Genomic DNA, 16,062 nt, shown 5'->3' on the forward strand with positions numbered 1-16,062 from the left:
CAGAGAAGCCTTGTCTGGAAAAACAAAATGAAACAATGAAACAACAAAAGAAAAAGAAAAAAAGGAAATCAGGCCAAACCAAGCTGCCCTAAGCAGCCTGCTCTCCCAGGCTCCACTCTTCCACCACCTATCCTCCTATCTTCATCAGACCTGTAGATACTGAACCATACAGGTTAGCTTCCTTTACCCCATTCATCTCCCCTGTTCCTTAAGTCTTCTGGGCCAACCCAAACTATCGTGAGCAGCAGAGGGACCTCCATTCTCCAGTTACCTCTCTGTCTACCTTCATCAGACCTGTAGCTCCTGTACCATACAGACCTACAGATCTGGAACCCATTTGGGCAGCCCAAAGATAGTCATTGGAGGCCTACCACACCAGAACCACTGAGGATCACCCCCTCCCAATACCTACTACAACAAGAACATCCAGGGACCCAAACCCTCCAGATGGCTAAAGGCCCTCAAAAGAACACAATCAACAAAAGACAGAACAATATGACACCTTTAGACCAAGCTACCTTATACAACCCTTGATATCTTAACCCAAACAAAACACAAGAAAATAACCTTAAGTCCAATCTCATAAAAATTATAGAGGCTTTTAAAGAGGAAATGAATAAATCCCTTAAAGAAATATAAGAAAATACAAACAAATAGAGTCTTTAAAGAAGAAACAAATAAAATCTCTTAAAGACTTACAGGAAAATACAATTAAATGTGTAAAGCAAATAGATAAAACTGCACAAGACCTGAACATACAGCAATAAAGAAAATCTGAGGAAATCCTGGAGATGAAAAACCTATGGAAGAGAACAGGAACAAAAGATGCAAGCATCACCTACATAGTGCAGGAGATGGAAGAAACTAATACATAAGTCAAAGCGAATGTTAAATCTAAAAAATTCCTGACACTAAACATGTAGGAAATATGGGATACCATGAAGAGACTTCACCTAAGACTTAACCTATGTTTCACTCATCTCAATTGTATGGTTCACATCCAGTTGTGGGGGGCTTCTGCCTGCTTTCCTAAAACTACTGGGACACTTTCAAAAGCCCTGTGCTTTACACATTTTAGGTAAGCAGTATTAAAATTGGAAAATGTTTGTAGGGATTTAAATGCAATCAATTTATAACAGTGGCATATAAACCTATATGTATATATATATACATATATTAATTAGAAATTTTCCATATGTCAGAAGCTATCAGAAGAGATTTGAACATTTAATAAGGGTATCCAGCTTCCATTGGAATTCACAGATGAGCAATTTACAAGGACAGGGGCTATCTGTTCTCTATTGACTTTTACAGGTCAATTGTTGTGTAAATATTGAATTCTTGCCTACTCTAATATGACTCAAACACTAACATAACCTACTTCTCAGAAGAACAAAGTTATAAAATACTCATGGATGTTCTCTCCTACTCCCTCCTCTGCCTCTCTCTCTCTCTCTCTCTCTCTCTCTCTCTCTCTCTCTCTCTCTCTCTCTCTCTGTGTGTGTGTGTGTGTGTGTGTGTGTGTTTGTGTTTTATGTGTCTATGTGAAATGTTTTTTACCCAGGGAGATATTGAAAAACAGCAGGGTCTCAATTTTTAAAAAGTACCTTGAATCCAGATAACAAATATTATTATAGAACTGGAAAAACTCTTAGTGACTCTATCATGTTCAACCTGCTTGTCATCTGTTCACTTTCTAAAAGATTTGAGTTTGACCTCTTGTGGCTAATTGAGTTTATTTACTTGGATTAATTTGGGAAATCTAATTAAAAGCCATTTTCTTGTATTTGTATTCATATTCTTTAAGAATGTAACTTGTAAGCAACTTTGTGATTCTTTAAGACAGTTAATGCTAAGGGATTTATACTTTCTGTTTCCATGTGGTTGTCATTTATATGCTTCAGATACCACATATTATTAAACATTAAGGCAGATAATTCTTTGTAACTCCACAATATTTTTTCTTTTTTATTAGGAATTTTAAGACAGATTTCTCAAAAATCAAGGTATAGTTTGCATTTTCTGAGTTGTTTTTTTTTTCTTACTCTTGGATGTTAGAAAACTTGTCTCAAATTTGTAAAATTAATAATTTTCATAGAATATGTGTTATAAAATATGGAAACTAATCAATCTTTGTTCTTATTTTATATTTATTACCTTTTATCTGCATTTTCTTCCTTGTTTTTGCATTATTAAACTGGGAACATTTTTTAGTTACATGAGATCTTTTCCATATTATGTTTAACAATCTTTCTCTGATACATTATTCATTTAACATTAAATTAGTTAAGTACTAGACAAAAATAACTTGGAAAATCTTGTGAGACACATTGAAATGATAGAGTTTTTAGTTAGTCACAGTTATTTAACTAATAATGAAATAAATTAGAAGCTACAACAAAAAGGAAGACTATAAATGTAGCATTTTCCTGAGTCCAGAAGTCTCTCAAACCAAATGTAAAACTGTATTTAATACAGTTAAGGAAATATAAAATATCCTAACCAGGCCCAGTAGCACAGACTATAACTCCAGCAACTGTAGAAACTAAGGCAGGAAGATCACAAGTTGAAGGCAATCTTGGGTTACAGAGTGAGTTCAAGGATAGTTTGAGCAATTTAGTGAGAGCACTGTGTCAAAAAAAACCCCAAAAAGGTAGCAAGGGATGCACCTCAGTAGTAGAACTCTCTTACCATGCACAGAGCCCTAGGTTCAGTTCTCAGCAGCAATGCTATTACTATCACTAATAATAATAATGATTAATAGTGTCTTAGAATATTAATCACACAATTAATCCAAAATGAATGTTGGATTAATATTAAACAATGCAGTATTACTGATGTGGATTATTAATACAGATATTACTTAGGTGCTAAGGTCATGTTATAGTATAGTTTAGCCCAGTTATAATATTTGACTTCTTCCTCCTTTGAATTTTATAGTTCTTGTTAAAGACACCATTACGGTCTACTTGTTATGTGGCAATGTACTAAAGCAGTGTACCTTGAATGTAAGTTCATTAATATACAGGGTGTTAAATGGGAAGTGAAACGACAGGACTGTCTAAAGCAGTGGTTCTCCACTTTCCTAACGCTGCAACCCCTTTAACATAGTACCTCATGTTGTGGTAACTCCAGACCATAAAATTATTATTGTTGCTACTTCATAATTGTAATTTTGCTACTATTGTGAACTGTAATATAATTATTTGTGTTTTCCAATGGTCTTAGGTGACCTCTGTGAAAGTGTCCTTCAACCTTCCACAAAGAGGTTGTGAGCCATAGTTGAGAACTACTAGGCTAAAGGGAAGTGAAACACTCCATCCTTCATGGAAACTCACAGATCCCACAAGGTAAACAATACTAAATAGCTTCAAGAACTACTTGAAACTGACCAGATATTCTCGGCTTCTCCCTTCCTATGCAAATATAAGCAGTAAGGACTGCTGAGAGGCCCTCTCAAAGGAGCTGGGCTGTCTGGAAAAAGCAGAGATCAATTTTAGTGGTTTGAATGAAAATGGTCCCTATAGCCTCATATATTTGGGTGCTTGTTCCATAGTTCATGGAACTGTTTAGGAAAGATAAGGGGATGAGTTTTTATTGGAGGAGGCATGTCACTGTGAGATTTCAAAATCCAAGGCCGTTCCCAGCTGGGCCCCATGCTTATCGTCTCAACATGTAAGCTTTCAGCAATTGCTCCAGCATCATGTATGTCTTCCTGGCCATGAGTCTCATCATAATGGTCATGATCTTATTGCTCTGAAACAATAAGCAAACTAACTATTAACTATTTCTCTTATAAGTGGTCTTGACCATGGTCTCTCTTCATAGCAATAGTAAAGTAACTAAAACTTCAGCCAAACTACAATGGAAGAAACAGAGACCATTTGAGCTACCTGGAAAGGACACTCTCTAACTCACTGTTTTAACTGAAATCTTTTGTGAGCATTCACCTATGTCTTAAGTGGGCTTTTGTGGGCAGTTCTCCTTTAGTCATTTTTGCTCCAGTGAATTACCCCAGTAGAACTCATTTGTTTACCAAGTTGGACATCGGTGGTAAGTGTACTTTGTCCTACTGCCAGTTTCCTTTCTGGTGTGTGTAGATATTTGGTCCTTGGAATAATGTAACACAACACTGGCCAGTGTGTGGTTTGAACAAACATTTAAGCTCCATTTTTTTAAAAAATTGTCTATTTCCTAGAAATCTTAGGCTGCCACTTTTCTCCGTATTCACTACAGCTTTCTTGAGACAGAAGCTGAATATCAAGAGTTGCCTTAAGAACTAGCAATGACAACTCATGTAAACAGAAACACAGCTGAACCTCCTGCTTCTTCTTTGACTTGCCTGTTATTGAAGACAACTGGACTTAAGGGGTATGCTGCTGAAATTGTATATCTCTGGAGAATTCCAGGAAAGCTTTACAAATCACACTTCATTTGAAATCAATGTAGTTTTTTTTTTCCCAGAGAGATCCAACTGCCAGTATAAACTAGCTATTTTGCACATCAAACCAGCACAATTGTTTATATTTCTTTCACCATGGAAAAATATACATCTTAATGCAGCACAGAACTCTGAGAGATCAATACATTCTATTAAATTTGTGTAAGAATTTCTTCCCTTTATTGTTATGAAATATACCTTTGCATAAGAAGGTTCAATGTAATTGTCTAGTCTTTACAAATAATATGCATGAATACGATTGTATGGCTTATAAATAATTTCTATTCTGAAATAAATTATTGCCAAAATAAGAGAAAGAGCATCATTAAATTAATGTTTTGTAAGGGACATGGTGAATTTATCATTGCTGCATGTTCCAAATTTCTTTCATTCTAGAGATTTTTTATTTTTTAAGTTTTTTATTTAATTAAAATATAATTACAAATTTCTTCCCCTCTCTTCTTTCTTCTACCTTTCACATATCCAGTGTCTCCTCCCTGTAAACTTAGAGCCTTCTGCTTTTTTTGAACAATCATTGTTACATATATATGTAAATGAATAACCTACTACTTCCCTGCAGTGTTGTCTGTATGTATATGCTTATAGGACTGATTCACTCACTACTGAAGAGTCAATCAAGGATCACATCCCTGGTGAAGACTAACTAGCTCACAGGTTCTCAGCAGGTTGTTAGTTACTTGTCATTATTCAACCAGAGGTGGAGCCTCTGTGAGATTTGCTCTATATTGAGGTGCTAGTTCTTTTTCAGTCAGACATATTGTTGAGATTTTACAAATGCAGCTTTCTTGCAAAAGTTAAGAGACACAAGCTCACAGAAGAGTCCCTGGTTCTCTGGTTCTTATAGGCATTCTGGCCTCTTTTCTGGGATATTCCCTGAGCTTTGGATGCAGAAACTGAGGCTGGGCACCTGATAATCTGTTGTTTTCTACATTTTAACTAGTTGTTGCCTTTTGTAATGTTCTCGTTGTCTTGCAAAACAAGATTCTTTGAAGATAGGTAAGAGCCACACTCATTTGTGTGTATAAAGATAATTATTTAGACAACTTCCAGAAATGATGCTGGTTTAATAAAGTAGTATGTTCTCCAAGACCTCTCACCAGCTATGTGTAGTTTGCTATTTATGTAATAGTAGACATGATTTTCCTACTGTTAAATGGGTTTGAGTACAATAAATCATCCTTGATTATTATCAAGATGTCATTGCCATTTTTGTACCTTCAGGGATCTTTCTTCATGCTGGTCCTCACTGTGGTTTATAGAAATTGAGTTTGGAAGGACTTCCCTTAGCTGCTTTTGTATCACCTTCAGATCCTATGAGGCACATCAAGAAGCAGGCCTTCAGGTAAGCTCTAGCTGACATCCTCTCATTCCTATGTCCACAGTATGTGGTATCTTCAGCAAGGAAGTTATCTTCAGCTCCTGAGTTCTTTAATGATTTTAATGATTTAGGGTTCAGAACATCTCAACCATGCCACAAACCTTTTTGTTCATTGGTGGTTTTCTGCTTCTTCTTTTAATCTTATGCAAATTTGAACCCATAGTAAGGATGCCTACATCAGTCATAACATTTAACCAGAACTTATATAGTAGCCAACAACATTCATTTGCTCTCATAAACATCACTTTTGAGATGGTGCCATGGACGATAGGCATTGACAATATACCAAATCCAGTTGTAGCATGTTTTCACAGTCTGTCCTCTAAGAAACCCTATGACTATGAACTAGAAAATGGAAGTGGTGGATCATTGGAGAAGTCCCAGGCAGAGATGTCATGGACTCTTGTTTTTCTTACTTAGCACCCAGCTGTTTTAAAAGATAAATGGTTCTCAGATTATAAACTACAGTCATTTGGAAGATTTTAAGGGGAAACTATAATCTGAATATATTATGTAAAAAGTATTTTCAATACTCGTGTGTGTGTGTGTGTGTGTGTGTGTGTGTGTGTGTGTGTGTATAAGGCTTTTCTGATTTCCTCTCAGCCATTGGCAGAAGTCTCACATACACACACATTAGAGTGTTTTTTCTTCAATAGCTTTTTAGCTTTTTTCCAAGGATATCTTTTGCCATCTGCTAAGACTGCTGCATTTTGTAATCTAGTCTAGTTTGTTGTTGTTGTTTTTAATCTTATTGTTCTAATTTATGTTTTTCATAGAGCTCTTCTGGATGGTTTAAGATTTCTCTTACTCTGTTTGGCTTTTCCAGTTATTTGAGTTTTGTTTTTATTTTGGCTGTAATGAAAAATCAAACAATGGACTCTGTGCATGCTAGGCCAGTACTCTGTCTCAGGCTCCCTTTATTGCTTATGCAAAGGATTTTGATGAACTCCTTTTCACTTGGTTTTGGCAATTGATGACTTTAATATCATTCTTGCATTTCATTAGCTACATTTCAAATACATTTTCTTAATTTTATGGACATCTTGCAGTTTTTGATAATAGAAGTGCTCCTCAGCTTTTTCTGATAACATATTAAGAAATATATTTTGTTTGCATATTGGAGTAGTAAATATTAATAGCATTTAATATAATGAATACTGAATTTACATAAAGTTTGTGCATACTTAACCTTTTATACGGAAGACTAACATTTGCTACCTAATACGACCCATGTACTCTTGGACTCCTCTTATGGTCTAATAAAATATTATCAGAATTCAAGATGAAACCTAGAAGTACAATATATTTGCAGGTTCCTAGCTTGTTATAATTATTCAAAGGCATTTTTCCAGTTTAAAACTACCTTATTTTTTTAAAAAATAAAACAACAACAAAAACCCACTTGTCTGTGAGGTATTTTACTTAGAAGTATATGATTTCAATTAGGATGTAATTCTTCTAGTGTGAGAAGCTGTGTGAGGGACATGGCTGGACCTGAAGGTCAGTTGTAGAGTATGTTCCTAATAAATATGCAGCATAAAACTTGAGGAAAAAAATCAAAACAAATTAACTACAGGAATAGAGCAAGTGAATATTTAAACTCTGAAATGTATTGTTTCCTGTTTCTGCTCTCCACTTGTAGGTAACACGGTACCTGACACTATTTCAGTATCTTGACCTCATGCTCAAGATCAGTGACGAGGTATTAATGAACCTCAAGAATTCTCAGCGTGAAAGATCACAGGCAGCAGCAAATGCTTTATGTCATGCTAACTTCTTGTACCTGTGTGGGTCTTGGATTCACATATAAAGACTTGTTGACCCAAAAAAAAAACCCCACAACTCTTACTAACAACGGGAATAAAGCATAGCTTATTCTGGTATCAGATATGAATGACCATGGCCCAGAAATATAAATTCAAGTCAATCTCAAAATCAGTGTTTCAACATGGTAGCAGCTTGATGTTTTTAAACTGACAGAATGAAGAGGTCATAAGTTAAACACTTTAAAAATATGTTGATGGAAACATTGGATAGATTGATGAAAGCAAAGTAAGAGGTGCTCTGCTATAGGCCTCAGATGCTACTGGATCCCATTCTTACCCTTTGGATGGTGGAAGCTAGTGCATTGTTAAATGACATCATCGCAAAAGGTTTTATGTTTCAGTCACATAGATGTTAACATAGACACCGAGGTGGGCAAAACATGGTTTATTAACACAGGGGGATGAAGGCAGACCAACATAAATTAATTAAAATTAGATTGTACAATATTCCAACCACTCCACTAACATTGATTTCTAATCATTTAATCATCAGGATATATTATATGGGAAAAGTTTCTGTTTTTAATAAAAAGGGAAAAATAAAAGAGTGATGCAAATTTGTAAATATTTTTAAAACATAGTAACATGATATGAACATTATATATTAAAAAAAGAAGTAAATTTTATTTTTATCAAAACAAAAGTTCAGTGGAAAGTGCAGCATTTTGTGTGTGAAGTGAGCATGAGGACTTAGACTTACAATCGTGGTCACTGCTAATTATATTCCAATATGACACCATGGCATCGGAGTAAGAACAGATTTCTTCAAATGATTAAAATAGATATTGTAGAAAGAGTGCTAAAAGTGATCAGTCTTCAAGCCTGCTAACTGGAATACAATTCCTGGAACCCATGAGAGAAGATGAAAACCAACTCCTAAACATTGTCTTCTGGCCTCTATATGCTGTACAAATGTATATCACTCTTACACACATACATCACATGCACACACACACACACACGCACACACACACATACACACACACATACACATAAATGAGAGAGAGAGAAATCATTTATATAAATGACTTTTAGTCTTAGTTTCTGTTGCTCCTTTGGTTTCTCCCCCACTTTAGGGCTTTAAAGTGGGAGGGTGAAAATGACTCAATAGTTTTCATATAAATTTCATAGAAGGTTGCTCTCTACTCTGATTTGTATAAAGAGAAATATTCTGGAAGAGTGTGTGCTAGAGCTTTGATATTTAGTGTACCTGTATTTAGCTCCTCAAAGGTGAACAATATCCCAGAGAGCCTTCTGAGATGCATGGACTGGATTTCTAACAAGTTCCCAGTGATGGTGACACTGCTGTTATGAAGAGCAATGTGTGCAAAGGGTGGGTGCTGGCTCTGTAAGCTGAAGTTCAGTTTGCTCTCATTTTGATTGCTATGCAGGAAGAGACAATGTAGTAACATGCTACAATGCTGATGTTACTAGGTACACTGAGAACCTTATGTTTGTGATGTCTGCCCTCAAACAGGAACTATCACCCAGTGACTGCTCTGGCAATAACTGTGTGTCACTTCATATTCAAATATGTATGGCACTTTTATCTGGGAGAATATTGTTAGAGTAAGGAGGTGGCAACCATAGATAATGATAATGATGTAACTAACAGTTTAAACAAATGTTAGGGTCAAAACAGAGAGGTTAGGAACTCTAAGGAAAATAAGTAAGGCTTCCAGCTGGGTGTAAGATAATCAACCTAACTAGATAATGGCAGAGAGAACATTTTGGTGGTGAGGGATGGGGTGTGGGTGTGGAACAGCTGATATTAACAGGTTCAAGCAGGTACCCATGTATAATATATCATTATACTTCTTGATTGCATAGACAGCTAAGTCTTTAAACATATGCTTGTGTCTAATCATAACAAACTATTTTGTAAATAAGGACAGATTTCATGAAATCCTCTTTCTATTCCAGAAAGTAGATCATTCGGAGAGACATAGAAGATAAATGGTAGGCCATACACTAGAGACAAGTCATGCTGTTGCTCTTGAGTTCTATCTATCTTGTACTCTGGGGGCTGTATTTCACTTTTGATTACTTCCTGATCAAATTAACCCTTGGTATTCTGCTTGTTCTACCTGTGTCTTGCTGTGAATTCATCTTCAGGAACAAGGACAAGAAGCAAAACTACTTCCAAGCTTGGGATCTGGTGGAAGAAAAGAGGAAGTCTTCTCAAGCACTTCGATAAGACTTTCATCTCTGGACACAAGTCATGAAATAAAAGAGAAATAATTCTAAGGTTTGAAGTAGGGCTTGTAGAGCAGATTATGTCTTAAATACCAAAAACAAAGCTTTGAAACCGTGGATGTAGCAAGAGATCAGAAAGCTCCACAGATTTCTGAAAATAATGTTGTTTCACATTTTAAGAAAGTATATGAACTTGTTATCTAATACCATCATCACTAAAACCATAATACAATAGCATTATACAGAATGAGCATATTTTACTTAGGAATATATATAAACATCATGTATCTGCTTATACATATGTAACAGCAGGTAATGGAAAAAAAAAAGAGTTCCTGGATTTGGAAGAGAACCTGGAGGAATATATGGCAAGGTTTTGAGAAAGAGAAAAAAGAAAGGAGAAATCATTTAATTATATACATTTAACATGTTTTGATTCTTTGTGAGTTTCACATCATGAACCTCAGTCCCACTAATCTTCCATTGTGTTGTACCTACCCTCCACCCTAGCACCCTCACCCCAAAATAAAAATCACACAAACAAACAAAATAAAGAAAACAAAGCAAAGCACAGAAAACATCTCATAGTGAAAGCTGCAGTATGTCACAGTGTGTTCCCCCATGTATGCATTTGTCCACACATCTTGACTTGCAAATGTTCATTGTAATGAGTCATTGGTCTGGTCTAGTTTTTGGTTTTTGTGACATCATCAATATTGGATCTTTAATGGGACTCCTCCCACTTATCCTGTTGTTGCCCTGTATCATGGAGAACCTGCAGCTTTGGGACAGCAGAACTGACCTTTTCACATGACTCAACAGTTCACAGATGATTTAGATTTTGGGGTGGGCCAACTCATATCCCTGGATCTGGGCATAGGTGTTAGCTGAGCTGGTCAGCTGGCCAACTGTCTCTTATGCTCACCATCATAGGGAACTCTCCAGCACTGTTCCAGCTAGGCTACTCAGATGCCACCATAAGTAGAAGGCAGGGTCAGCTCTCCTGTTCTCATACCCTTGAGGCTGTCTCACCAGTGCCTTCACTGTCAGGGCCAACTCCACTGTGTTTTCCAGGTAAAGTACAGGGCTCTTCCAGCCAGAGAAGGGCAGGGCTAGCTCTCTTGGTTTCACAACCTTTGGGCCAACTCTCCCAAATACTACAACAGGTGGTGAGGGGAGTGTGGGTGTGGGTGGGGGAGAAATCACCCCCTCACCTACTCCACCTCACCTCAAAAGAATAACAGGGCTATCTCTCTCTTGACCTCAGGGCTGGCTCACCCACAGCTCCACTGCTAAGGCCAACTCTACTGTGCTGTCTAGGGAAGGTGCAGGGCCAAGAGCTGCCTCAGATGAGAGCTGGGGGCAGCTCTGCCTAGGCCAGTTCTGCTCATAATGTAGAGATCTAAGTGGTCCCAAGTGACTGCACATACCAGGGATGTCCCCATGGTAATAGACATCTCTGGTGGTAATAGACATCGACACTAACCACTGATACTGCATGACCACAGGCCCAGGAATGGCCCTTAAAGGGCAGTATGGACTGAGACTTATTATAGCCCAGGGGCCAGGGCTGGCTACTCACAACAGGCTATTTCTCTCCACCCTCTAGCCCTCAGTTCCATTTCTCTTCATAAAGCTCAGATTGGCCTGTTTCTCTTTCTCTCCCATCTCTCTTACTATGTACTCCCACTTTGTAGTGTCTTTCACTACAGGCAAGCCATGCAGCTAACAGGCTGCTGGGTGACCTCCTCTGTCTTTACCATGTGCCCTGCCAACAAGAGTCCTCTAGGTGTTGACAGCCCACCCATGTGGCTTGGAGGGAGTAGGTCTATGGATATCTTCTCCCTCTCACACTTCATGGTGTGGCAGCAGGCAGGGAACTGGGTGTCCATGACCCACCAAGCTGAGCGGCAAAAGGCAGGTCTGTGGATGTCTTCCTGCTGCCACTGAATTATTACATTATTATCTCAAATGTTAAGTAATTTATAAAAGATAGTCAAGTATGTCTTTGGAACTTTAGAAGAAAAATCAGTGATTGACATTACTCATGAAAGATTGGTGGTGTTCTGAAATGGTTGAGTCAGTAATGCAAAAGATTTCATTGTGGTATTCATTGCTGATTTGGACATTTTTATCTTATCAAATCAAGTCAGAGTTAAGTTTTAGAATACCTCTGTATTTTATCAATTATTTCTAGTCATACTAATTATTTTGTTCTTGTGCCTCAGTATTTCAATTTATTTTTAACTCCCAGAATAGACTTTTTATTGGATATTTTCTTTATTTACACTTCAAATGTTATCCACTTTCTCACTTTCCCTCCCTCCTGGAAACACTCTATCACATCCTCCCTCCCCCTGCTTCTATGAGGGTGTTCCTCCAGCCACCGACCCACTCCCACCTCCCACCCTTGATTCCCTTACACTGGGGCATCTATCAAGCCCTCATAGGACTGAGGACCTTTCCTTCTATTGGTGCTTAACAAGGGCCATCCTCTGCTACATATGCAGCTGGAGCCATGTGTACTCCTTTGTTGATGGTTTAGTCCCTGGGAGTTCGGGGATTGGGGGGAGGACGGTATCCTATTTGGTTGACGTTGTTGTTCTTTTCATGGGGTTGCAAACCCCTTCAACTCCAACTTCTCTAATTCCTCTATTAGAGACCCTGTGCTCAGTCCAATGGTTGGCTGCTAACATCCACCTCTGTATTTGTAAGGCTCTGGCAGAACCTTTCAGGAGACAGGAGTATCAGGCTCCTTTCAGCAAGCACTTCTTAGCATCCACAATAGTATCTGGGTTTGGTAACTATATATGGGATAAATCCCCAAGTGGGACAGTCTCTGGGTGGCCTTTCCTTTAGTCTCTTCTCTACACTTTATCTTCATATTTGCTTCTGTGGGTATTTTGATCTCCTTCTAAGAAGGACCTAAGCACCCACCCTTTGGTCTTCCTTCTTATTGAGCTTCATGTGGTCTGTCAGTTGTATTCTGGTTATTTGGAGCATTTGGGCTAACATCCACTTATCAGTCAATGCATACTATAGTTTTCTTTTGCAATTGGGTTGCCTCACTCAGGATGATATTTTCTAGTTCTATTCATTTGCCTAAGAATTTCATGAATTAACATTTTTAATAGCTGAGTAGTACTCCATTGTGTAAATGTACTACATTTTCTGTATTCATTCCTCTGTTGAAAAACATCTGGGTTCTTTCCAGCTTCTGGCTATTATAAGGCTGCTATGAACATAGTGGAACATGTGTCATTATTACATGTTGGAGCATCTTCTAGATATATGCTGAGATTAGTATAGGTGGGTCCTCAGGGAGTACTATATCCAATTTTCTGAGGAACTGCCAAACTGATTTCCAGAGTGGTTGTACCAGCTTGCAATCCTACCAGCAATGAAGGAGTGTTCCTCTTTCTCCACATCCTTGCCAGCATTTGCTGTTGCCTCAGGTTTTTTTTTGTTTGTTTGTTTGTTTGTTTGTTTTCTTTTTTTTGAGACAGGGTTTCCTTTTGTAGCCCTGGCTGTCCTGGAACTCACTCTGTAGACCAGGCTGGCCTTGAACTCAGAAATCTGCCTGCCTCTGCCTCCCAAGTGCTGGGATTATAGGCGTGTGCCACCATCACCCAGCTTCACCTCAGTTTTTGATTTTAGCCATTCTGACTGGTGTGAGGGGGAATCTCATGGTTGTTTTGATTTTCATTTCCCTGATGACTAAGGATGTTGAACATTTCTTTAGGTGCTTCTCAGCCATTTGATATTTCTCAATTTAAAAGTCTTTGTTTAGTTCTGTACCCCAATTTTAATGAGGTTATTTGTTCTCTGGAGTCTAACTTCTTGAGTTCTTTGTATATATTGGATATTAGTCTTCTATCAGATGTAGGATTGGTAAAGATCTTTTCCCAACATGTTGGTTGACATTTTGTCCTATTGAGAGTGTCCTTTGCCTTACAAAAGTTTTGTAATTTTATGAGGTCCCATTTGTCAATTCTTGATCTTAGAGCATAAGCTATTGATTTTCTCTTCAAGAGATTTTCCACTGTGCCCATGTGCTCAGGGCTGTTCCCCACTTTCTTTTCTGTTAGTTTCAGTGTATCTGATTTTATGTGGAGGTCCTTGATCCACTTGGACTTGTATTTTGTCCAAGGAAATAGGAATGGATCAATTTGCATTCTTCTACATGCTAACCACCAGTTGAGCCAGCACCATTTGTTGAAAATGCTGTCTTTTTTCCACTGAATGGTTTTAACTCCTTTGTCAAATATCAAGTGACCATAGGTGTGTGGGTTTATTTCTGGGTTTTCAATTCTATTCCAGTGATCTTCCTGCCTGTCTCTGTACCAATACTATGCAATTTTTAGCACTATTGCTCTGTAATACAGCTTGAGGTCAGAGGTGGTGATTCTCCAAGAAGTTCTTTTATTGTTGAGAATAGTTTTTACTATCCTGGGTTTTTTGTTATTCCAAATGAATTTGCACATTGTTCTTTCCAACTCTATGAAAAATTGATTTGGAATTTCAATGGGGATTTAATTGAATCTGTAGATTGCCTTTGGCAAGATGGCCACTTTTACTCTATTAATCCTGCCATTCTATGAGCATGGGAGATCTTTCCGTCCTCTGAGATTTTCTTCGATTTCTTTCTTCAGAGGCTTGAACTTCTTATCATATAGATCTTTCACTTGCTTAGCTAGAGTCACACAAAGGTATGTAAGATTATTTGTGGCTATTGAGAAGTGTGTCATTTCTCTAATTTCTTTCTCAGCCTGTTTATCCTTTGAGTAGAGGAAGACTACTGATTTGTTTGAGTTAATTTTATATACAGCCACTTTGCTGAAGTTGTTTATCAGCTTTTGGAGTTCTTTGGTTGAATTTTTGGGGTCACTTAAGTATATGATTATATCATCTGCAAATAGTTATATTTTGACTTCTTCCTTTCCAATTTGTATCCCTTTGACCTTCTTTTGTTATCTAATTGCCCTAGCTAGAACTGTAAGTAGTATGTTGAAAAGATAGGGAGAGCATAGATAGCTTGTCTAGTCCCTGATTTTAGTGGGAGTGGGATTGCTTCAAGTTTCTCTCCGTTTGGTTTGATGTTGGCTACTGGTTTTCTGTATATTCCTTTTACTATGTTTAGAAATGGGCCTTGAATTCCTGATCTTTCCAAGACTTTTAACATGAAGGCATGCTGAATATTGTCAAATGTTTTTCCAGCATCTAATGAAATGATCATGTAGTTTTTTTTCCTTTGAGTTTGTTTATGTAATTAATTATGTTGATGGATTTATGTATTATGAAACCATCTCTGCATCCCTGGGATGAAGCCTATTTGATCATGGTGAATGATCACTTTGATGTGTTCTTGGAGTCTGTTGGCAAGAATTTTATTGAGTATTTTTGTATCAATGTTCATAAGGGAGATTGGTCTGAAGTTCTCTTTCTTCATTTGGTCTTTGTGTGGTTTAGGTATAAGTATAATTGTAGCTTCATAGAATGAATTGGGTAGTGTACCTTTTGTTTCTATTTTGTGGAACAACCATATGAACTAAGTAGTACCCTCAGAGCTCCCAGGGTCTCAACCACCAACCAAGGACTGCACATGGAGGGGTCTGAGTGTTCTGGCAGCATGTGTATAGTAGAGGATTGCAAATTCAATCAGCAATAGGAGGAGAGGGCCTCAGCCTTGTGAAGGTTCTGTGCCCCAGTGTAGGGGAATGCCAGGGCCAGAAAGTGGGAGAGGGCGGGGTGGCAGGCATGGGGAAGTGGGAGGCAACAGGGGTTTGTTTGTGTTTGTTTCTTTGTTTTTTGGAGGGGAAACTGGGAATGGAGAAATTTACATGTAAATAAAGAAAATATCTAAAAAAAATAAATAAATAAAGTAGAAAGGGAAAAAGAAAGAAAGAAAGAGAGAGAGAAAGGAAGAAAGAAAGGAAAAGAAAGAAAAGAGAAAAGAACAAAGGAAAGAAGAAGAAAGAAAAGTAAGTTGCTGGCATTTTTTAACAATAGATACAGGTAGTAGAAGAACATGCTAGGAAGCTTTACAACATAGACATTTGAGTGCTTGTCCTATAAACTTACCCCATTTCTTTCCTACCATCTTCCTTTACATTAACTTCATGTATGAAAATCTGTATGGCTGACCACATTACCCAAACCTTCAGGTTGATTGAACTCAGTTTGTGCCTAAACAACCTTTT

General features: G+C 37.6%; 1 long non-coding RNA gene across 1 annotated transcript; it reads left to right on the plus strand.

Annotated features, from left to right (window-relative positions):
• The first annotated feature begins 9,586 nt into the window (after positions 1 to 9,586).
• Positions 9,587 to 9,910, plus strand: LOC116096159. Its single transcript, XR_004120866.1, has 2 exons — positions 9,587 to 9,625; positions 9,782 to 9,910. It is a non-coding gene; the product is annotated as an uncharacterized LOC116096159 (long non-coding RNA).
• The last annotated feature ends 6,152 nt before the right edge of the window (positions 9,911 to 16,062 follow it).

Source organism: Mastomys coucha, unplaced genomic scaffold (assembly GCF_008632895.1).
Source record: "Mastomys coucha isolate ucsf_1 unplaced genomic scaffold, UCSF_Mcou_1 pScaffold18, whole genome shotgun sequence".
Classification (NCBI taxonomy): domain Eukaryota; kingdom Metazoa; phylum Chordata; class Mammalia; order Rodentia; family Muridae; genus Mastomys; species Mastomys coucha.